The sequence below is a fragment of the Pleurodeles waltl genome, chromosome 6 (assembly GCF_031143425.1).
Source record: "Pleurodeles waltl isolate 20211129_DDA chromosome 6, aPleWal1.hap1.20221129, whole genome shotgun sequence".
Taxonomy (NCBI): Eukaryota; Metazoa; Chordata; class Amphibia; order Caudata; family Salamandridae; genus Pleurodeles; species Pleurodeles waltl.
In genome coordinates, this window is record NC_090445.1 from 1,251,963,585 (window position 1) to 1,251,987,018 (window position 23,434).

Below are 23,434 nucleotides of genomic sequence, written 5' to 3' on the forward strand. Positions count from 1 at the left end.
CCTCCATCCTCCAGGCCACATCAGAACCCGTGCTGAAGGCATCTGGCAGATACCTGCACCAGTACCACTGTGGCTACCCTCCCCAGGTCTGCCTGTTACAATGCCACGTGCTGTGTGGCCTGGCACACTTTGGCTGTGGGATGGCATGCCTCGAGGCTCATCTACAACAACTGTGGACATTCATACAGAATGTCCTTCTCTGAACCCTTTTTATTTTTGGTTTTGGCAGGAGGGACTTTTGTTGTGGTTGGACAGGGTGGGAATTGGGCAGGGCAATTACTTTTGATTCTTTTTTACTTTTCCCTGGATATTTACTTTTGGACATGGGTCGGGTGATATTGTTTGGGGATAGGGGGTGGCCTGTGGGTGGAGAGGATGGGTTTACTTTTATTGTTGTTGAGTAAAGGGAAACATTTCTAGTTTGCTTTATGCCTGAATAATTTTTTTTGTGTTTTACTTTTATTTTGCACTGGTGCATTTTTGCACAGCCTGCTTTTTGAATCAGCTTCTCAAAGTGTACACCAGTAAGTTATAGTTAGTTATACCCTTGTCCTACTACCCTCTGTAACAATATTGGACATAACGGGGGTATGCTGCCATTCTTTATATTCCCTAAAGCAACCTAAATAAACAATAACTGATCTGAAGTAGAAGTTAATTACTTATTAACTAAAATAGTTCACTTTATTTCACAGTTCTCTTACCTGAATAGATGCAGCGATGGCTGCTAGCCCTCTCAATCTTAATTTTTTTTTACTGGAGGTCTTTCCAAGGCACCTCCTTAATGGGGTGGTAGTGTGCTTACAGGGAAGGACTCACAAGTGGGGTCCCACTCCCACATAGATGACCTCCAACTGTAGGATTATTCAAAAGGTTTATTCATCACAAGCAACTAAAATGAAAGAAAAACACAGAGTTAGTGGGTAATACATTTATATCATTCAATTAGACAGTCTGAGACCAGACTACTACCACCATGACACAATAAAGAATACCAGATATTATAACAAAAACTAGCAGTAATAAGTTATTCTGAGCAATGGGGAACATTGAATTTATTGACAACTAAAGTTATGAAATCTTCAAGTCTGGAAAAGTGTACTGAAAGTCGGGAGGTGACTAGGTTAAGCATGTACGCAAAACAAGGCCTGAATGATGATGTCAACATTGATGAATGATGTTCTTCTACATATAAAATATATAGATCCCTTTGATGCATGATTGGGAAAGTAGGGCTGGTGTGGGCTATTGCTCAGGCAAAAGAAGATCCTGCAGTGAGTTGGTATTGCACTTAAACACATCTGCCCCCACCAAGTGTGAGATCCATTTGGTGTAAATTAAGTCACACCACAATAAACAACAAAACCTGGGGGTAGAGCGTTAGGGGTTTGATGAATGAATGGGAAAGGGGATTTGGGGAAAGGTGTGACAAAGACAAACACTACACAACAAAACAACAATTTTCATCATGGTGATGAGCAGCACATCATCATCAATCTGTTGTGGAAGGAAATTAAAAAATGAGCATGACACAGTTCAGGTAGATGCATTGGAAACAGGCCTTCAGCCCCAGAGACCTAAGTTATTATTGGATATCTAAATGTTCTGTCATTTAGTTTTGAGAAATGCAAATTATGAAGGAGTAACGTGAACCCACATAGTTAAAAAAATATTGATAGTTAAAAGGAAAATGATACTGTGTTGATAAATTGGGTACTACATCTGCATTCTTCTCAGAATGTCCATCACTCTTTGGTGCCTGGCTGAACCGGTCCAGTAGGTAAGCAGGCGTATTCAGCGTTTGCCTTTCATTCATGTAGGAGAGGAAAAGGCCCGACGACTCTAAAACAGAAACTGTATTGTAGAGTCAAGGAGAAGGAAAGAAGAAAGGGAAGCTTCATGAGTGGTGTACGAAGAAGATTTAGAGGCAAAGCAAGAACATAAAAGGAGTTTTCACATTTTACCACAGTTCAGCACAGACACTCAGCAGCATTTCCTAAATCAACGCACCTCTCTCCATTCTACTGAGCTGAGTACTAGGTCTTAGAGTCATCATCATGGATCCCCTTCAAAGTGAATAACTTTCTTCTTCTGGCTGTTGATGTAGTTCCCTCTGAATACTTCCATGCTATCCTCCTCTTGACTCGGAGTGAATCTGTTCTACTCCCAGCCCAAGCAAGACAGACCTGTAGTGCACAAAGAACAAATAGAGAAACCAAATTGGAGCATTTTGTGTAGATTTGTGTTTGTTACCTAAAGTAACTGGTCTGGCCTCTGAACAACCAGAAAATGGAGTGGACCCTGCAGGTAAATTGTTTGAAAGGGGCAATCATTTTCAGGAAACATGATCACCTATAAGACCCCAAACATTGTAAATCATCAAAATCAAGTTTACTGATTAGTCGAACACCCTCCTTCACTGTCTGCCACCACATAAATCATCAATCATCACTCACAATCACTCAATAATATATCATCACTCATTGGTGCAATAGCTACCTCTTCCAATCCAAGCATGGTGGTAGGTACACAATTGCATCTCCTCTTTGATGCAAACAATACTTGGAACTTGGTAGTCTTGTAAATCAGTGATCTTCTGAGGCAGCCCAGATAGGTGATGAAAAAAAGGATATGTATGGGAGGGTGGAAAGCATTGTCTCCAATGTCCTGAAGGAATGAGGAAGCTTCTTCACTGCACACTAGCTCAACTTTAATCAGGTACCGGCCATGCATGTGACTAAAAATGGTGGGGCAGCATAAATCAGAAGCAAGCATAATGTTCCACTAGCTATATCCTTTTTTTTTTTGGCAAAGAAAGAAGTTTGACAATAGATACTAAAAAAGTAGTAGGGTGGCATACTCATGGAAGTAGAGTTTATCCTCAAACTTAGATGGGTTGCCCAGAAGTTGGTCAGCTAACACACTTGATTATGACCAATCCTCCTCCTCCTATGCTGTTTCAGGAACAGTGTTATTGTGTGGTATGAAGTGTTGGTTCATTTTGATGATGGTCAATCTCTCCACGTTTTGAGGAGAGAGACTGGTGCTTCTCACTGTGATGACTGCACCAGCTATACTAACACATGCTCAGCATCTTCCCATTACCAATTCACCATTGGGTTTTGATTCACATAGACCTCTTTAGGTTCTGCTACATAGTCCTGGAATATCTTCTTAATGGTCATTGGTGCTGCCACTTGCTCCACCTCTTTTGCATTCGCCTCTGCATTGGATTTAGGACCTGTCACTTAAAACCAATCCAATGCAGAGATTGAGGACAATTCTTCTGTTCCTAATGTTGGCAGTTTTCTTGTTGCTGGTGTTGGGTGCTGCAAGACAACAGGACTGTGTTCTCTAAAAGTAGAAGGGGGCACCCTAGAACTTCAGAGCTGGACTCTAATGTCCAACCATTCTTATTCCAGGTCTCTGGCTTGCTTATCAATCCACATCTTTTATTTTTAAACATTCACTTCAGAAAAATAAATGAAAGTGGCCAGAATGTTTTTGTACCATGGATCAAGTACTGGGGCATATGTACTCTTTAGAAAACATGATGTCTTTTTGTAGCCTTGTATTAACATTAACAGCCAAGTTAAGGGTTAAGCTCTCAACCAAGGCATGTGCTTCTACAGTTTTGTTCACTCCTATGAGTATGATCCATTCAGCTACATTTTTTAACTGGTCCTGTAGCAGATCAACAACGAGATATCACGGCCCATCGTACTGTCCTCCTTGCTGACTTCTCATGTGAAGCACTCAAAAGGAAGTAGCATCTGTATCAGGCATTTGACTAAGCCTCATTTGTTCTCATCCATGGTCATGCTTTTCCCAACTGCATCCCCTATTCTTTGAATGAGATAGTCCTCGATCTATCAGTACGTCTCAAACAGATGTTGCAACATGTAACATGTTGCGTTCTAACGTGTTAGCACCTCCTGTTTAACGACTTTGACTGGTACTGTATTAGCATGCTGAATAATCCTCAACTGTTTCTGGGCTTTACAAGAATGGCTGAAATGTTGCAGATTCTATTGCAGGTGTTCAGTGTGTTGCTGACTATTTCTTCTTTTTTGAGGAAGTCCAGCACAACCATGTTGATGCAATGTGTCAAACATAGGACCCTGAAATAACCACCATCTGTCATAGCCTTGACTATATTTCTGCCATTTTCCGTGGCAACAGTTTTTCAATATGTTTTCAGCTGTATGGGATTTCTCCATTGCGAACATGCCTACTATTGCATGCTGCTGAACACTCTAAAAAGTATCTTCAGTGCTGAGACCTATAGATGGCTGTTGCCTAACCCCAGCAAAAGAGATCCAGTGTGTAGTGATACACGTGTAATCAGTTGCTTGACAACTGGTCCACATGTCTATTGTCAGGTGGATAATGTGAACAGCACTTTGCTGTAAAGCTTGCCCAACCAATTGCAGCACATCGTGATGGATACCTGGAACAACTCTGGCAAAATAGGTTTGACTGGGAACCTTCCATTTTGGGTAGATGGTTGCCACAAATTCTGAAAATCCCACTCCTTCCACAGAAGAAAAAAGGAGGAGGTCCAGTGCTAACATTTTAGCCAGCTTCCCATTGTACAAACATGCTGGTGGGTGTTTGCAGTTGTAGGGCCCCTCCCGCCTAAACGATCTCATATTGGTAGGCTGGATTTTCTTCTTTTCTGGGGCCACTGACGCAGGCGACTTTCGAGAAGTAAGAGGAGATAGACCCAATGTGTGTCTTTGGGCAATCACTGTATGCCATGGTGTCTCCATCTGACTTTTGTGTCATTTTGAGGTCGCTGAGGTGGGTGATATCGGTACACTGCTCGGGACAGAGCAGCTGTGCGTAAAGATATCACAGTCTCCTTCCTCATCAACTGCCACTGAGATTGGAGCTGATGATTTCCTGCTCTCCTTGTCTTTCCACCATCACGTGCAGCAATTCTTTTAAGGTGCTCTTCCCATATGGCTCGTTTGGCCTCCAGCACCATAGCTTACCTCAGTGAACACTCACACAGCAAATGGAGCATATTGCGATTTTATCCTTCTGCGTGCTAATCTTAAAAAAGTCCCGAACTGAGGGGGAGAACTTTCTTGGTGTGCCAATGCCTGAAGAAGAACTGGAGTAGGTGGGTACGTAGTTGATTGTCTCTCGGAAGTGCATACTTCTACTGAGGTAGGGGTTGGTGCAGGTTTCAGCAGGGGCCTTACAAATATGGGAGCTGGTGCTGGTGGGGTTAGTGCCACATCCCTTGGAGAAGGTTAAATAGAAGGAGTAATGTCAGTCTCCTCTATTCCAACTTCCATAACAGTGACCAGCTCGTCCTCACCCTCCTCAACCTCTTCCATATTTCTAAGTCTTTTAGGATCTTTTCAATTGCCTCTCCTGGTGTTTCTTTGACTCTGCCAAGGTCCAATCCACGTCCAGATCATCATCAGAAGGGATCCTTGGAGAAGATGGTGGAGTACCCTTCCTTTTTCTTGCTGGAGATCTGAGAGCTAATGATTCTAAAAGATGAGTTTCTTTCTTGGAAGAAGGCTCAACCTCCTGTTCTGCTCCAGCTTCAGAAAGATATATTTCTGTGGCTGCAGTTGCTGTCCACTTTGCACTGTTTCCTGAAACAATTGTGTAGTACTTTGGGAAAGGGAAAAATCCAATTCAAGGCCATTGCTCGCCAGCATCACCACAATTGCAGTGCCTGCCTCAGTGACAGATATGGGCATGGGATTTGGTTGGAGTGGTGCCGTTGATGTAGGAGTGCTGCTCCTAGCTTTCTCCCTAGAGGCTGGTGCGCATGCTAGTGGTGGAAGGCTGCTTCTCACTGGCCACATCCATGCCAGCACAATTCTTTGGGCCCATCTTAAAGCTGTTGGTTTGCAGTAGCACTCAGCTGCATAAGCTGAAGAGATTGGAGGATTGATATCACTTGTTGTGTGGCCACGTGTCTTTGTACAAGCCTTCTGTATGTTTCTTGTGAGTCACTCACCTGAATTCCAGGCATTCCGATGGGGCGATGACAATTACCCACTACCAGTGAGGAATAAAATGACTGCAATGAACAGTACATTACTATCTTGCAAGTCCTCAAGGGGAAGGGGGTTTTGGGAAAAGTAAAAGAGGAAATACCAGCTTCTGCTTAGTGGACTGCAGAATCAGACAGCTACGGGGGAAGGTGCGTTCAACGGTCTCCAGGCACAACATTGCGGTGCAGCGGACTGGCGGCGGACCCCCACCTCCTCCCCCACAACTAACAACATGGGAGGAGCAAGTCTTGACCATCTTGCATCCTGAGGGCTTCGGAGGAGTCGGTGGAGGATGGGACACTGGTAAGTCAAATCTTAACTATCATATCCCCCACCCTACCTGCATGCTCTCACACACACCCTCCCTCACCCCCTCCCCTATCACCACAACTCCTCACTAATGTACCCATGACACCAACCACCCATCCCAACACCAAGCCCTGCATGACACAACTAAGCATGGACACCCCTCACTAAAGCATGCCCACTGCACATACACAGAACACCCCTCCAACCATCATCACACAAACCCACACACAGGAATGCTTGCACTGGGGTACACAAACACCCACCCATTGCACACCATGACATACACAAATGCAATAATCATGCTCTTATGCCCCTGCAGGAACCCGAAGGACCGTCACCACACCAGAGGGTCCAGACAACACCACTCCACCCCCAGAAGAGGCCCACAGTGACGAGAGCAGCTCTGTCCTATTGGATCTTGATGACCACCCCGGGCCATCGTGGGCCTCAGGACAGTCGGTTCCCCTTGCACAGGCACAGCCCAACACCGACCTTCCACACTCTGGTAACACCAGCACAGCACCCACCCAGCGGGCCCAAACCTCCCTACCCAGGACAGGTCAATCAGCGGTGTGCCCACCACTACAGGGCACCCAGGGTAACCCACCACCCCAACAACAACAGGGACCTGGGGGCAATGGTAGTGGGCACACGGTCCAGGGGATGGAGGCCCAGGAACACAGGGGAACTGTGAGGGCTGCTGTGCGACAGAGGGAGGACAGGCCAAGGGAACCAACTCTCCACAAGGCCCTCTCCTCCATCATGGGAGCATACCACCACTCCCAGGAGACGATGGCTACGGTCCTGGACAAATTGCAGGAGACCCTGCGCCTGCAGGAGGAGCAGTATTTGGGGTTCAGGGAGGAGCTCAGGACCATCGGCTCCGCCCTGGGCACCATCGTAGGGGTGTTGAAGGACATACAGCAGAACTTGAGGGACACCGTGGCACTCCAAGGGGCCCCTGACACCTGCCAGGACGATGAACAGCCCACCACCTCCGCTGGCGATAGTGGACAGGACGCCCCGCCACAGGACCACCACACCAGCACCCCACCCCCAGCAGATGGAGAACCACCACGCAAGCGGTCCCTGAGATCCAGGAACAGGACAGAGCAAGATGGCAAGACCCCCGCCAGGAAATGAGACCACCCTGATTGTCCTCCCACTGTCCCACTTTGTTACCCTGTCCATATTCGAACTGCCCCAGCTCCACTTCCTATGCCCAGATGGGCAGTGCACCTGTGAGACTAATAGAGTGGACTCTGTCATGGACATTCCTCCACCATCCCCCATCACCATTTTACAACCCCCCTTCATTTTTGAGCACTTAAATAAACACCCTTGAAACACAAAACAATCTGGAGTCAGTCTATGATTTGGTAATTTGTATTATCAATGACAGTGTCATAATGGCTTTACCATTGTCAGGCTAACATACCTATGTCACACATCACAAGCCCTTGAAGGATGCAAGCAGTTGACATGTAGGTAACCACACTTGTGAAACCTTAATGGAAGGGTACAACTCAGTTAACAAATAGTGATTTAAATCGAGTAACAGGATAGAGGTAGACGTGTGAAAGTGAATGTAATGTTAAACCAGAAAATGTTCTCATCTGTGTCTCACTGGAAATATTGCTGTATGACTGACTCCCTGTTGTCGTTTTCTTCTTCCTCAGCTTCATCCTCATCACTGTCCACAGGCTCCACAGGCTCCACAGCTGCTACAACACCGTCATCTGGATCATCCTCCTGCAGAAAAGGCACCTGGCGTCACAAAGCCAAATTATGGAGCATGGAGCAGGCGATGATGATGTCGCACACCTTCTTCGGTGAGTAGAATAGAGATCCACCTGTTCTATGGAGGCACCTGAACCTGGCCTTCAGGAGGCCGAAGGTGCGTTCGGTCACCCTCCTAGTCCGCCCATGGGCCTAATTGTACCGTTCCTCTGCCCTGGTCCTGAAATTCCTCACTGGGGTCGATAGCCACGGAAGGTTGGGGTAACCAGAGTCCCCCAATAGCCACACACGGTGCCTCTGGAGTTGACCCATCATATCAGTGATGCTGCTATTCCGCCGGATGTAGGCGTCATGCACTGAGCCAGGGAACATAGCATTATCCTGGGAGATGTACTGGTCTGCCAAACAGACCATCTGGACATTCATCGAATGATAACTCTTCCTGTTCCTGTACACCTGTTCACTCCTTTGGTGGGGACAAGAGCTACATGGCTCCCATCAATGGCACCAATGACGTTGAGGATATGTCCAAGGGCATAGAAGTCACCTTTGACTGTAGGCAAATCCTCCACCTGAGGGAAAATGATGTATCTCCTTACGTGTTTCAGCAGGGCAGACAACACTCTGGACAAGACGTTGGACAACATAGGCTGGGACATCCCTGATGCCATGGCCACAGTAGTCTGAAATGACCCACTTGCAAGGAAATGGAGCACTGACAGCACCTGCACGTCAGGGGGGATTCCAGTCGGATGGCGGATCAGTGACATCAGGTCTGGCTCCAACTGGGTACATAGTTCCTGGATAGTGGTATGGTCAAACCGGTAGGTGACGATGACATGTCTCTCTTCCATTGTCAACAGGTCCACCAGTGGTCGGTACACCGGAGGATTCCGCCATCTTCTTATATGTCCCAGCTGACGGTGCCTACGAAGGACAACAGCGAAGAACCAGTCATTATTCCTCCAGGTATGTATCCACAGTTACACACAAGACTACACCAGACACAAAACCCTTCCTGTATGTGTGTTGAGTGTAGGCCTAGGTATGTGTGACGCAGTAGTAAATGAAGCCATGTGGACCCCTGAAATGGTGGCTGCCTGACCTCTAAACTGGGACAATGGGATTGTGGGGTAACTGCACTGGCGTTGTACACCGTCGCGGTAGGCGGTCGTAGACCGCGGCGCAATGCTGCATTGGTTAACATTGGACCCTATGGGCCCCAGGAGCCAATGAACAGGTGCGCCGGCGGTGATGATGCGCACCGCCGCGGACGTCACCGCCATTTTCTATCTGTTCAATCACTAGATACCTGACCTTCGACAGGAGAGGACCTACACTGCAAGTGCTGCTGTGACCTCGGTCTGGAAGCGACGATGGCTGCTGCGTCTGGGGAAAGGGCCCCTGCCTTCACTACATAGGAGTTGGAGAAACTTGTGGATAGGGTCCTCCCCCAGTACACGCTACTCTACGGTCCTCCAGACCAACAGGTTAGTGCAGAGGGAGCACGTTGTATGGGCTAGGCCTGGGTGGAGAGGGCTGGTTGGAAGAGGGAAGGGGGCAGAGTACATAGAACATTAATGCATGTGAATGAATGGGCCACATGACCAGAGTAGGGAGGGGGACACTCACATTGACGGTGCAGTTGGTAATGACTTCTCTTCTTCCCTTGTGCATGTCATATAGGTCAGCGCCCACCAGAAGAGGGACATCTGGCGTGCCATCGCCAAGGAGGTTCGGACCCTGGGGGCCCACCAGAGACGGGGCACCCACTGCCGGAAGAGATGGGAGGACACTCGCCGCTGCAGCAAGAAGACGGCGGAGGCTCAGCTGGGGATGGCCTCCCAATGTGGGAGGGGTGCCCGTCGCACCATGACCCCCCTGATGTTCCGGATTCTGGCTGTGGCCTACCCGGAGTTGGATGGGCGCTTGAGGGCATCACAGCAGACACAATGGGGTGAGTACAACCTCATTCTGCGGACTTTACGAGCAGTAGAGGGGTCTGGGTGGGGGAGGAGGCCTGTGAGTTTCCCTAGGCCAGGGCGAGTTAGGTAGGCAAGGCCCCTGTGTAATGTAGGCCATGTGGCACTCTACCCCACCTCAGCAGAGTGGCAAGTCGAGGTATAGTTGTCCCTGTGGCATCCATGTGCGCAGTGGTCCACCTTTGCCATGTAGGCCATATCCCAGAAATTGCGTGTGCAGAGTGCAGGAGCACGGCGTAATGCAGGGGGCTGCTGCGTCTGTCTTGTCCGCCAACGGTAGCGGAATGCCATGCACTAAAACTCTCTTTCTTCCGTCTCCCCCCCCTTTTCCTGCTCTCCCTGTCCTTTTGTACATCAGCATCAACAGGCGGAGGTACAGTGGCACCGGAGAACGAGGGAGCTGCATCCCACATGGCCATGGAGGGCCACACCACGGACTCAGAATGCACCAGTGGGACGGAGGGCGAGGGGAGCTTCACGATGGCCACCGGATCACCAACCAGCGACACGGACTCGTCCGCCGATGGGAGCTCCCTTGTGGTGGCGGCACCATCTGTGCACCCCACTTCTACAGGTACAGCAGCCACCTCCCCTACCAGCACTGCCCTCCCAGCAGCCCCTCAGCGTTCGCTCCATGCCCGCTCACCCAGGAGGGTGGGCATCACCTTCGCCCCAGGCACCTCAGGTCCTGCCCCAGTCACCCCTGCTGCCCTCAGTGAGGAGGCCATTGACCTCCTCAGGTCACTCACTGTTGGGCAGTCTACCATTGTGAATGCCATCCAGGGTGTGGAACGAGAGTTGCTACACTGTAATGCATTCCTGGAGGGCATTCATTCTGGTCAGGCTGTCCTTCAGCGAACCCTGCAATCTCTGGCCTCAGCACTGATGTCAGCCATTGTCCCTGTGTCTAGCCTCCCCCCTCTAACCTCCTCCACCCAGACCCAATCCCCTGTACCCCAGCCCATCCCAAGCACACCTACAGACCAGCATGCACACAAGTCAACACACAAAAGTAGCTCAAGCAAACATAGGCACCACACATCCCACAGGCACTCACACAAGCATCACACCCATACAGACACAGCAACATCAACTGTCTCCACTGTGTCCCCCTCCTCCTCTTCTCCCTCCTCCCTCCCAGTCTCGTCTACGCACACACCTGCATGCACCACATCTACAGCCACCATGAGTCGCACAAGGAGACCCACCACCCCATGCCGCTCACCTGCACTCACCACCTCCACTGCCATTTACACGTCCCCTGTGTCCTCTCCCAGTGTGTCTGTGACGCCCCCTCCCAAAGTACACAAACGCCGGCAGTCACTCACCCAACATCCATCCACCTCAAGACAGCCTCCAGTACCTGCACCTGCACCCAAAATAGCTAAAGTGACACCTCCGACAACCACCTCCTCTTCCTCCACTCCCAGACCCCCGCCAGCTACCCATCCCAGTGTTCGTCAGAAACTGTTCCTCTGTAAAATTGACCTTTTTGCCCCCACCCCCCTCCAATTCATCAGTCCCATCGTAGCACCTCAGCCAAAAAGCCTCCAATACCAGTGGTGCGTGTTCAAGGCTTGTGGAGTGCACCGGCCACTAGGGCAGGCAGTAGGACCCGGAGCCAAGGCACTGGCAGCCCACCCCCTGTTAAGGCTCTAAAATTGGAGAGTGGACGACGGGACCGTGTTAAGACTCCTGGTCGGACAACAACTGACATGGGTTTGAAGGGGATTGGAGAATCAGCTGTGACTCCACTAATGGTGGGGAAGGGCCAGAGGAAGTCTGCCCAGCCTGTTGTGAGTGTCACGGCGGAGAAGTGCGCCATCATTTCCGGCGGTCCAGACACAACCGCCAGCACTGTCGTCACTGGTCCAGAGACCACCGCCAGAGTCAGTGCCCAGGAGGGCTCAAGTATCGTCACTGGTCCAGAGACCACCGCCAGAGTCAGTGCCCAGGAGGGCTTAAGTATCGTCACTGGTCCAGAGACCACCGCCGGAGTCACAGCCCAGGAGGGCCCAAGTATCGTCACTGGTCCAGAGACCACCGCCAGAGTCAGTGCCCAGGAGGGCCCAAGTACCGTCACTGGTCCAGAGACCACCGCCGGAGTCAGTGCCCAGGAGGGCCCAAGTATCGTCACTGGTCCAGAGACCACCGCCGGAGTCACAGCCCAGGAGGGCCCAAGTATCGTCACTGGTCAGGAGACCGCCGCCAGAGTCAGTGCCCAGGAGGGCCCAAGTATCGTCATTGGTCAGGAGACCGCCGCCGGAGTCAGTGCCCAGGAGGGCCCCGGATGCCACAGCCCGGCTGGGCAATGATGGAACGTCATGCCACACACCAATGCCCAGTGTAGAGAACGTAATGCCACACACCAATGCCCAGTGTAGAGAACGTCATGCCACACACCAATGTCTGTATCAGAACCGCCATGTCAAAGCACCGCTGAACAGGGCCAAGACCGCCATGTCAGAGCACCGCTGAACAGTCCTGAATTGCCATGGCAAAGCACCGCTGAACAGGGCCAAGACCGCCATGTCAGAGCACTGCTGAACAGTCCTGAACCGCCATGGCAAATCACTGCTGAACAGGGCCAAGACTACCATGTCAGAGCACCGCTGAACAGTCCTGAACCACCATGGCAAAGCACCGCTGAACAGGGCCAAGAACGCCATGTCAAAGCACCGCTAAACAGGGCAAAGACCGCCATGGCAAAGCACCGCTGAACAGTCCTGAAACGCCATGGCAAAGCACCGCTTAACAGGGCCAAGACCGCCATGTCAAAGCACCGCTGAACAGGGCCAAGACCGCCATGTCAAAGCACCGCTGAACAGGGCAAAGACCCCCATGGCAAAGCACCGCTGAACAGGGCAAAGACCGCCATGGCAAAGCACCGCTGAACAGGTAAAGCACCGTGTAGGAAGGAATAGCCCGCCACATCAAGCATACTTATCCCATGTGCAGCTGGGACAGTGACAGGACAGGAACTTTCACGGGGAGACTCATCCAGTCTGGGCACCAGTCCCACCCAGTACCAGTAGAGACCTGCATCTACTTGAGAGACTGTGGCTTTGCACTCCCCAGGATTGAACAGTGGGCAACTCACCCACTGTAGAGACTTGTAAGACTGTGGCTTTGCACTCCCCAGGATGGCACAGTGGGCAACCCACCCACAGTAGAGACTTGTGAGACTGTGGCTTTGCACTCCCCAGGATTGAACAGTGGGCAACCCACCCACTGTAGAGACTTGTGAGACTGTGGCTTTGCACTCCCCAGGATGGCACAGTGGGCAATCCACCCACTGTAGAGACTTGAGAGACTTTGGCTTTGCACTCCCCAGGATACATCAATGGGCATGGAGCCCCGTCGTGGATCTGGCTTTGCATTCATCCGGCTGAGGTGCCCCCCCTTCCCTTCCCCGTGAGGTGCCTGTAGTATTTCGATCTGATGCCCCGGCAGTGTTCTCTCCGATTGTGGTCAGGTATCGTTTGTGGGCCTCGCCCATGCATTTTTGGACTGTTGGTGCACGGACATTGTTGTGTACAGATCTGCACTACTTCTCGTATTGTATATATTAATATGACTGATTTTCTAATATATATCTGTATATTTTTGTATGACATGTATATTGGCACATTACAATGTTTGACAGGATTTCGCATTGTCTTTGCATTCTTCCGGGAGGATTGTGGGTTGTTACTGTGATTTTTGTGAATGCATTGGTGAGTATGTTGTAATATGCGAGGGTGGGGGTGGGGGTGTTTGGTGTGTGGCCCCCTAACTTTTGCCTCCCCAGTGTCGTAGGTGCAGTACTCACCGGTGTCTTCGGCGCCTACGTAGCTGTTGGTCGTAGAGGAGCAGAAAGACAAGGGCAGGTAGTATTTGTAATTGCGGCTCCATGGGGTCCACGTTCCTCGTGGGATGTGTTCAGGTGAGCGTTTTCCCATAGCAAAAGCTGTTTCCGCCGTGTTTTTATCCACGGTGAATCCGCCCCGGAAAAGGTGGCGGATTGGCGGGTTGTAATACTGTGGGCGGTACATTGTCTCCCGCCTGTCTGTTGGCGGTGACCGCCGCGCTGCTTGTCTGTACCGCCGTGGCGGGCGGTGTGTTAAAGTGGCTGTCTTTGTTGGCGGTTTCCGCCAGGGTCATAATTCGCTTTTTTGGTCCGCCGGCCTGTTTGCGGTATTTCCGCAGCTTTAACACCGTCCGCCAGGGTTGTAATGACCACCATAATCTCTTGCCAATAATAGTTCTGGTGAACTTGTTCTATTTCCAATCTTCAAATTCGCAGGGGAGCACTTGTTACAGGAAACACGTCTTTCCTTAATGTCTGTTACGAAGCATCTTAGATTCCCACCCAAAAGATAAATCATGCTAGTTCTTATTGTCATGAATTATTTAAAAGAAAGGCCTCTGTTTTGTTTCATTTAAGCGATTAATCTTTCTTTACCTTGAAATGAAGTTATTTGCTTGAAAATTTCAGAAGAACCCAAACTGTTTTTTTTCACCTTTCTTATTTTCTCTCTTTTACAGGAAATACAGGATCATCAGCAGAAGACAGAATAGGAGAGCAGAGGTTCGGCAGGTAGCAGACCGGCAGGCGTGGATCACTGGAACTTGACTGGAGGCAGGCTGGAGATCAAGGAACTTGACTTGCGCTGTAACTCGTCTGGAGGTAGGCTGGGGGACAAGGAACTCAACTTGACTGAAAATAGGTGAGCAGAGCAATAGGTATGAAGCCAGGCAAGGCCTCAGACTCACAAGCATCCTTAAATAAGCAAATGAGCATGTGTGCTTTTTGGAAGTTGATTGCTTGCTAAGGGAATGAGCAATTATCATCCTGATTGTGGCACATGTTCAAAACAGATCACATTGTAAAGATCACATGTTTTGGCAGTTACAGTTGGAGTAGGTGGAAAGGCAGATGGTTGCTTGTTTAGGAAGTGAGCAATTATCCTCCTGATTGTGGCACATGTTCAATACAGATCACATTGTGAATTGTGCATGTTTTGGCAGTTACAGTTGGCACAAGTGTAGCAGGTGAAATATAGTGTGTATGATCATCAAGCAATGGTTATAATTAATGAGACATTTAACAAGTATTGGCTTTTGCAAACTTGATATTTAAGGATGTAATGAATATAACAAAATATGCCTGAGCGTTGCATGCAACAGCACCTTACTGTAATCGAGCTCTTGGATTTGCTACTGTACCCACAACAGTATGACGGTACTATGTGTGATATCTCTTCTCTTGTGCACCTAAAAGCAAACACACACAAAAAATATTTAGTGAAATGTGGCATTGTTGCAATTTGAATCAGTAGAGACAATGACAATATAATTTAGTGTGGTTGGATACTTAAGTTGTTATCCTAAATAATTATCAACAATATAGCCAACTATTTTAAAATTACACCACCATCACATAAAGTTGTATTTCCAATTAGGATAGCAAAGTACAGATGTGTATCTTGCTTTATGTGCATCTATTCTAACCGGGACACCTGTGGCAGTCAGGGAGGTGCATGAGAAAATGGAATAATCCTTAAAAAGATGAAGGCTGGTGTGCACCACCGGCAGGCAGGTGATCTGGGGGAAATGGAATAATACCTAAAAAACATAATGGTGTTGTGCAGCTCTGCACCTATGTCAGTCATGGGGTGGACGGGAGGAGGCAAAATGCAAAAATAAATAAAAAATAACAAAGTTACAAAAAAAAATAAAGAAATAAAATAAGAAAATGAATTGCTGATGTTTGTATTACAGGAGCATGAGAATCCAACTGGGAGACAAAGAGGTGCAGGTGAAAAATGCAAAAAAATGCATGAAATATAAAGCACTATTCATCATAGTCATAGTGATAATACACATATACTACAATGATCCTCAAGCATATTATTAAACGATATCAGGGAAACATAAATAAATGAACAAAAACAAAAAGCCATATCCCTCTCTTATAAATCTCCCTAGCAAATGGCTTTGAAGACTGGAATAAATAAAGGGTGGCTGCACAAAATGGCCACTGGTCACATGGTCAACCAACAGCAGCGAGCAAGGAGGCATGGAGAACACAGAACACATGCAAGTCTATGGCAAAGCATACTGGATGGCTACACAAAATGGCCACATGGGGAACCAACAAACAAGGAGGCATGTAAAAAAAAAAAAAATGATTCAGGCCTATAGACAGACTACACAAAATGGCCCCTGGCCGTAAGGTATAGAGAACAAAGGCACATGGTGGTTGTTAGACTTTTCATCCTTGGCGTGGTCTCCTTTAACTTTTTGCCTTAGTTTCCCAGGTTGTTGATGTGTGCCTGGCTCTGTTTTTGTTGTTTTTGTTACTGTGGGCACTTTACCACTGCTAACCACTGCTAAAGTGCAAGTGCTCCTATACAAAATGTACATGTAATTGGTTCATTCATGATTGGCATATTTGATTTACTGGTAGGTCCCTAGTACAGTGCACTAGAGGTGCCTAGGGCCTGTAAATCAAATGCTGCTAGTGGGCCTGCAGCACTGGTTGTGCCACCCACAATAGTAGGTCTGTAAACATGGCTCAGACCTACACCTGCAGTGTCTGTGTGTGCAGTTTTAAAGTACCAATTCGACTTGGCAAGTGTACCCACTTGCCAGTCCTAATCCTTACCTTTTCTTAAAGGTACGGGTTACCTAAGGTAGGCCCTAGGTAGCCCCATCGGCAGGGTGCAGTGTATGTTTAAGGTAGGACATATACTAATGTGTTTTTTATGTCCTAACAGTGAAATTCTGGTAAATTTGTTTATCACTGTTGCAAGGCCTATCCCTCTCATAGGTTAACATGGGAGCTGCCTTTAAATATGATTAGTGTAGATTCCCTTTGGGAGTGGATAGACATGTGGGGTTTGGGGTCTCTGAGCTCACAATTTAAAAATACATCTTTTAGTAAAGTTGATTTTAAGATTGTGGCGGTCATTCTGACCCTGGCGGTCATAGACCGCCAGGGCCGGGGACCGCGGATGAACCGCCAACAGGCTGGCGGTGCATCCAGGCCAATTTACCGCCGCGGTCAGAAAAGGGAAACCGGCGGTTTCCGCCGGTTTTCCCCTGGCCTGAGGAATCCTCCATGGCGGCGCTGCCTGGTTCTGGCGGGTTTGACCGCCAGAACCTGGCTGGCGGGAACGGGTGTCGTGGGGCCCCTGGGGGCCCCTGCAGTGCCATGCCAATGGCATGGGCACTGCAGGGGCCCCCTAACAGGGCCCCACAAAGATTTTCAGTGTCTGCATAGCAGACACTGAAAATCGCGACGGGTGCAACTGCACCCGTCGCACCCTTTCCACTCCGCCGGCTCCATTCGGAGCCGGCATCCTCGTGGAAGGGGGTTTCCCGCTGGGCTGGCGGGCGGCCTTCTGGCGGTCACCCGCCAGCCCAGCGGGAAACTCAGAATGACCGCCGCGGTCTTTTGACCGCAGTACGGTCTTCTGGCGGTTCCCGCTTGGCGGACGGCTCCCGCCGCCCGCCAAGATTAGAATGACCCCCTGTGTGTTTGAAAATTCCACTTTTAGAAAGTGAGCATTTTCTGGCTTAAACAATTCTGTGACTCTGCCTGTTTGTGGATTCCCTGTCTGGGTCAGTTTGACAGTTGGGCTGTGTGTACCTCTTTCTAGACAGTGACACAAAGGGAGCTGGGGTGTAGGCTGCATCTTCTGATAAGCCATCAGTGCTAGGAGGGAGGGGAGGAGTGGTCACTCTCACCTGAAAGGGCTGTGCCTGCCCTCACACAATGCAGTCTCCAACACCCTGGTGTGTGTCAGGGGCGTGGCGTGGGCAAGGCAGGAATTCACAAACAAGAGAGACTTTTCAAAATGGATATAAGAAGGGCACCCTAAACCACACTTGAGATCACTTCTGGAAACCAAGAGGAACCTCTGCCCAGAGAAGAGCTGAAGAGCTGAGGAAGAAGAGCTGCCCTGCCCGTGAATGTGCTTTGTAGAGCTATCCTGCAGTTGCTGCTTCTGCCAGTGCAAGAGGACAAAGACTGGACTTTGTGTGTCTTCCTGCTTGTGAAGAACTCTCCAAGGGCTTGAAACTGAGCTTGCCTCCTGTTGTTGAAGTCTCAGGGACAGCAAAGACTTCTTTCTGCCAGCACCTGGAGCCTCTGCTGAGACTCCTACCCTGCCATGTGGTGCCCTATCCAGTTCTTGGAGCCTTGACTGGCGAAGCTGGTGGACCAAGGATTGAAATCCACGCACAGATTGCTGTGCGGGGAAATTTCTGACGCAACCTCTGAGAGTGGCTAAAGAAACAACGTGCCGCGGCTCCATGACTGAAATCGACAAACACGGCTGGAGAAACAAAGCTCAGCATCGCTGACGGAGGCTGCAACGACGCAACATCTCTGGGCACAGAAAACCAACGCAAGCCTGCTCGGACCCGAGGTGTTTTGTTCAGGTCGATGTATCTTTATCCTGCTGGAAAGAAACAACACACACGATCGGACAGGAGAAGGAGAAACATCCCATGACCTCATTTGCGGGTGAGAAATCGACGCACCGCTTACCTTTTTTTGATGCACACTGCCCGTGCAGGTTATTTTGACGCGGCCCTGGTACTTTTTCACGCTAACAGCATTAGCTGTGTGTTTAAAAGAACATGAAGACTCTTTTTACCTTTTAATTAATAACTTGACTTGTGTATGTTGGAATTTTGTCGTTTTGGTCTTATTATGTTTAGATAAATATTTTCTATTTTTCTAAACCTGTGCTGTTTTCATGAAGTTACTGTGTGTGTTGGTACAAATACTTTCCACCTAACACTCTGAAGTTAAGCCTGCCTGCACGTGCCAAGCTTCCAAGGGGGTTAGCGGGAGTTAGCTCAGGGTGGTTCTCTTTTACCCTGACTAGAATGAGAGTTCTTGCTTGGACAGGGGACAACATGACTGCCATCCAAAGACCCAGTTTCTAACAGTGGTCTATGGCAAACACACTCACACACACACAAACTGGTCAGGTAAAGGAGGCATAATAACTCTGAATGTAAACACTTCCATTAATTCAACAATGCCAAACACAAAAATTGACTGATCTGTAAAAAGTTTACAACAACACACATCCTATTATAGCATGAAATATTACCCTACATATGCACTTTTTACAAAAACGAAATGTGAAATACAAATAATAATCCACATTTTTAATTTAATCCAATGCCATTCCTGCCCTAAATTATGTTTTAATGAAAATAAAATATACCACAGAAACAGTTGTTTCATGCACTTATGACTATTGCTTGACCTACTGACTGGATGGTCCATTTGCAGACTAGGCCACAAAGTAAATAAATATATATATTGAAAATGTAACACATCTGGAGAAAATGTACTGAACTGCGCAACAATTTCCTTTTCAAGAAGTGAAAAATGAAATGCAAAAAAACTAGACCCCTAGTGAAACCTCAGACCACCCACCACAATGAAATTTAAATATCAAATAAAAGTACAAAGAAATACTAGTGCATGCCCTATGAGGCAAACACTACCCTTATACAATAGTTTTTGAACGTACTTGTGAGATCACAAAAACAAAGTCCTTAAATCCAATGGTTTATATGCAGCAGACAAAGAGCATGATCCTTCCACCTCGAAATCCAAGTGAAAAGTGACCAAGAGATGGACAAAGCACTGGGAGGAGCCTGCTGGACAGGAACTGGAAATTGTTGTCTCTGGGGCACTGATGGAAAACATTTTTTTTTGTTTTTTTTTAAAAAGGCTCCTCATACTAAAAAGCAGCTTGAATGGTCCGTTGGAGTAAAAAATCTTTTTGAGCAGATTTACCTGCTTCTCGAGTGGACAATCTGCTCTGGGTGCAGCCACGGAGGCTTGCGGTCGCTCACGCTTGCCAGAGGCACAACAAAGGTCCTGTCGTGGCCAAAAGCCATGCTAGCGGCTGTGAAATCTTGTGAGCGCTATCAAGCGGCCTGAGAATATTGTGGCGCTCGCCAGCACATGCCAAAAACAAGTCTCACACATGCTAACAAAAAGAAAATTCCACCATGCGCCAGATGGCAGAATGTAGGGAACTCCTCTTTACTGCATATTACTAAGTGTACAGCGGAGTGCCCAAATTACACAAACTCTGTTAGTGGAGTGAATTTTTCTACCCAACCCTAGTGCCACCTTTGCCTCCTTTCCGGAGATCTAGTCATCACAATCTTGCCTAGCCATTCTTTCATGCAAATCAGGATCTCCTTGAGCCCTTGCCTAGCAGCCATCCTACATAATACAACTGACACAGTAAACCCAGTAATTAATCAGCTATTAAACACCTCCCTCTGTAGAACAACAGTTCCAAAAGCTTAGAAATTGGTTAAGCCACTAGCAGACCCTTCAATTCTAGACAGATTTAGGCCCATTTTGCTGCTTCCTGTGCTATCCAAAATGTTGGAAATATTAGGAGTGGCCAACTCATTTCCTTCCTTGAGAGTTCCAATGTGCTACATGTCTGCCAATCAGGCTTTAGACTGGAACACTCCATGGAGTCTGCCCTATTGGAAGTCTCTGAAACCATCAAGGTGACCCTGGACTCTGGTAACACTGCTTTGTTTATCCTTTTGGAACTCTCAGCAGCTTTCAATTCCATCTCCCACACTATTCTTATTAAGAGTCTCCTCAAGATCAGCATTTCCCACAAAACACTGGCCTGGTTTATGTCTGTCCTGACAGATAAGAAACAACTGTTAGCCATGGGGAAAAAGATTCTGCTGAGAGATAGGTGGTGTTTGATGTCACACACAGCTCATCACTTAGCCTTGCATTATGGATGTCTCTATGGCTCCTCTCATATCCTTGATAGCCTCCTATGGAATTGCTACCACATTATGTGCGGGTGACACACTGTTGGTCTTATTTCCTGACAAGTACTGCTTCACCAATATTATCTGTTGGATAGAAAAGAACCATCTAAAATGTAACACAGATTAAACCAAAATTCTCTTGTTTGGAAAGTCTAATCTGTTCTTTCTCATTCAGTGGTGGCCTAACTTTGTCCTCCCGCCCCCTACAACAGTCAAAGTGGCTAAAATCCAGGTAGTCAAATTCAATGATGCACTTTCTTTCAGCCCGCAAGCTCTTGCAGTGGCTGGTATGTGTGTGATCAAATCTCTAAAAAAATTATTTGACTTCCTTCCTGTAACCACAAGGAACACAGTTGCCTTTGTCTTAATAACGTTTAGACTTGACTATTGAAATAGCCTTCATGCAGGAAGTTCAAAACAGCAGCTTCACAAACATCAGATGGTACAACATGCGGTGGTCAGGTTGGTGCTTGAACTCCCCAAACAAGGTTCGGCATCTAAAGCACTTAGAAGACTTTACTGGCTACCAAATCATAAAAGGGTCTTGTTCAAGATGTTCATTCTGGGGTTCAGAGCCTTTAATTCCACTTATCTATAATACCTCGCTGACGGGTTCTGACACCACATGTCTCAGTGGTGGTTGAGATCTTCTAATGCCAATCTGTTAAAACCTCCTCCTTTTAGACTAATGTCCCAGGTTGGGAAGTCTTTTAAGGTTTTAGGGTCCAAAGCTTGGAACCAACTTCTAGGTCCACTCCAATTTATAGTCAATGAAGCCAGTTTTGAAAAGAGTTTTAAGACGTGGCTCTTCCTTGCACCAGACTCTCACTGTTATTATTTGGTCTTGTTGGACCCCGAGGTTCTCTCCCCTGTTGTGTCAAGCACAGGTTTAAGTTTAGCATTCAAGTTAGCATCATAATACTCTCTTGTGAGTGACAGTGTGCTGTACAAATGCTTTATTCATTCATTCAAACTCTCAGTAAAGCAGATAAACTCAAATGTTCCCTTTCAGCCCTCACTCGACGCAAAAAAAGCTTTTGACAGAGTTAACAGGAAGTTTGGTATATAAGCTATAAAATGGCCTAGTTTTGATCCCCAATTTTTTCAACTAATTTCCTTACTTTACTTACCACCTCACTCAAAGGTCATGGTAAATGGAATCCAACTCCCCTTAATTACCCCTCAACAGAGTTACTAAGCAAGGCTGCCCTTCAGCTCCCTTGTTATTTATTCTCACACTAGAATTTTTTTTGTATCAATTGAAAAACTCAGAAAATCTTCCTGGCTTTAAAATTAAAGACATGCACATTAAATGCACTGCTTAAGATGACAAGGATATTCTCCTTGTGTAAAACTAGAATCCTCCCTACCCATTTTTTTAATGAATTACGATTGTATTCCAAGGTATTAGGTTACCAACTCAATATAGATTAATTATAAGTAATGCCCTTAAATACATTTTGCACAAAGGCTCCTTTTGTCAAAGCTGATTTACCTTGGAATCCTACTAAGAAAAAGTGTTTGGGGAATCTGTATACCATTAATATAAGAGGCAAGTTGACAATTAATATGGGGATTATGGTTTCTAAATTGAATCACCTTTCACAAAGATGGTCACCTCTAGTTCGGTCCTCCTGGGGCCGTTTGGATAAAATCAAGAATATATTATTTCCGATTATTAAGTTCTTTCTCATTTTGTTACCAGTTAAGATCCTCAGAACGTATTTTGTTACTTTGGACAACCAGTGGTGGTCGGACCGCTCCCAAAGTGGCGGTCCAACCTCCACATTATGGCTGTGGTGAAAGTGCCGCAATCGGACCACCGCACTGCCACTTTTAGGCCAAATGACAGCCTGGCGGTGCCGGTGGTCTTAATCCACCAGGGCAGTGCTGCTAGCAATGCTGGCCTGGGGATTACGACACCTTTGTCTGCCAGCATTTTCATGGCAGTTCCACCGCCATGCAAAGGCTGACAGAGATGGGGTGCCGGCACTGCCTATGCCCATGCATTTGGCATGAGCAGTGCAGGGATCCCATGGACAGCCCGTCACGCTTTTCACTGACTGAATTACAGGCAGTGAAAAGCGCAGCAGGAGCTGTTGCACCCAATGCACCCCAACATTGCAGCCGGCTGGATTATGAACCAGCGTCAATGTTGTGGTGGGTTTCCTGCTGGGCCAGCGGGGAACTCGTAATAGGGCCAGCGGGCAGAAAACCGGAGTGGCAGTCTTCCAGCCTAAAGAGCCCCCACCACTCACCAAACTCATAATGAGGCCCTGAGTGACTATCAACCTATCACATAACTGCAAGCAGTAGGACAATTACTGGAACAACATGTAGCTAGCAATTGTGTGCAAAAAAAAGCACTTGATGCTCAGCACAAGCTCCGTACCTCAACAAGCTAGCGTTGAGTGCTGCAAGTGATTAGGAATCTGATTTTGGTGGTCTCAGTGCCCTGATATTGCTGTACCTATCAGCAGCATGCCATACTGGTGAACACACCATTTAATGCCAAAGACTTGACAGTATTGAGTTACTTGGTCAAGTATT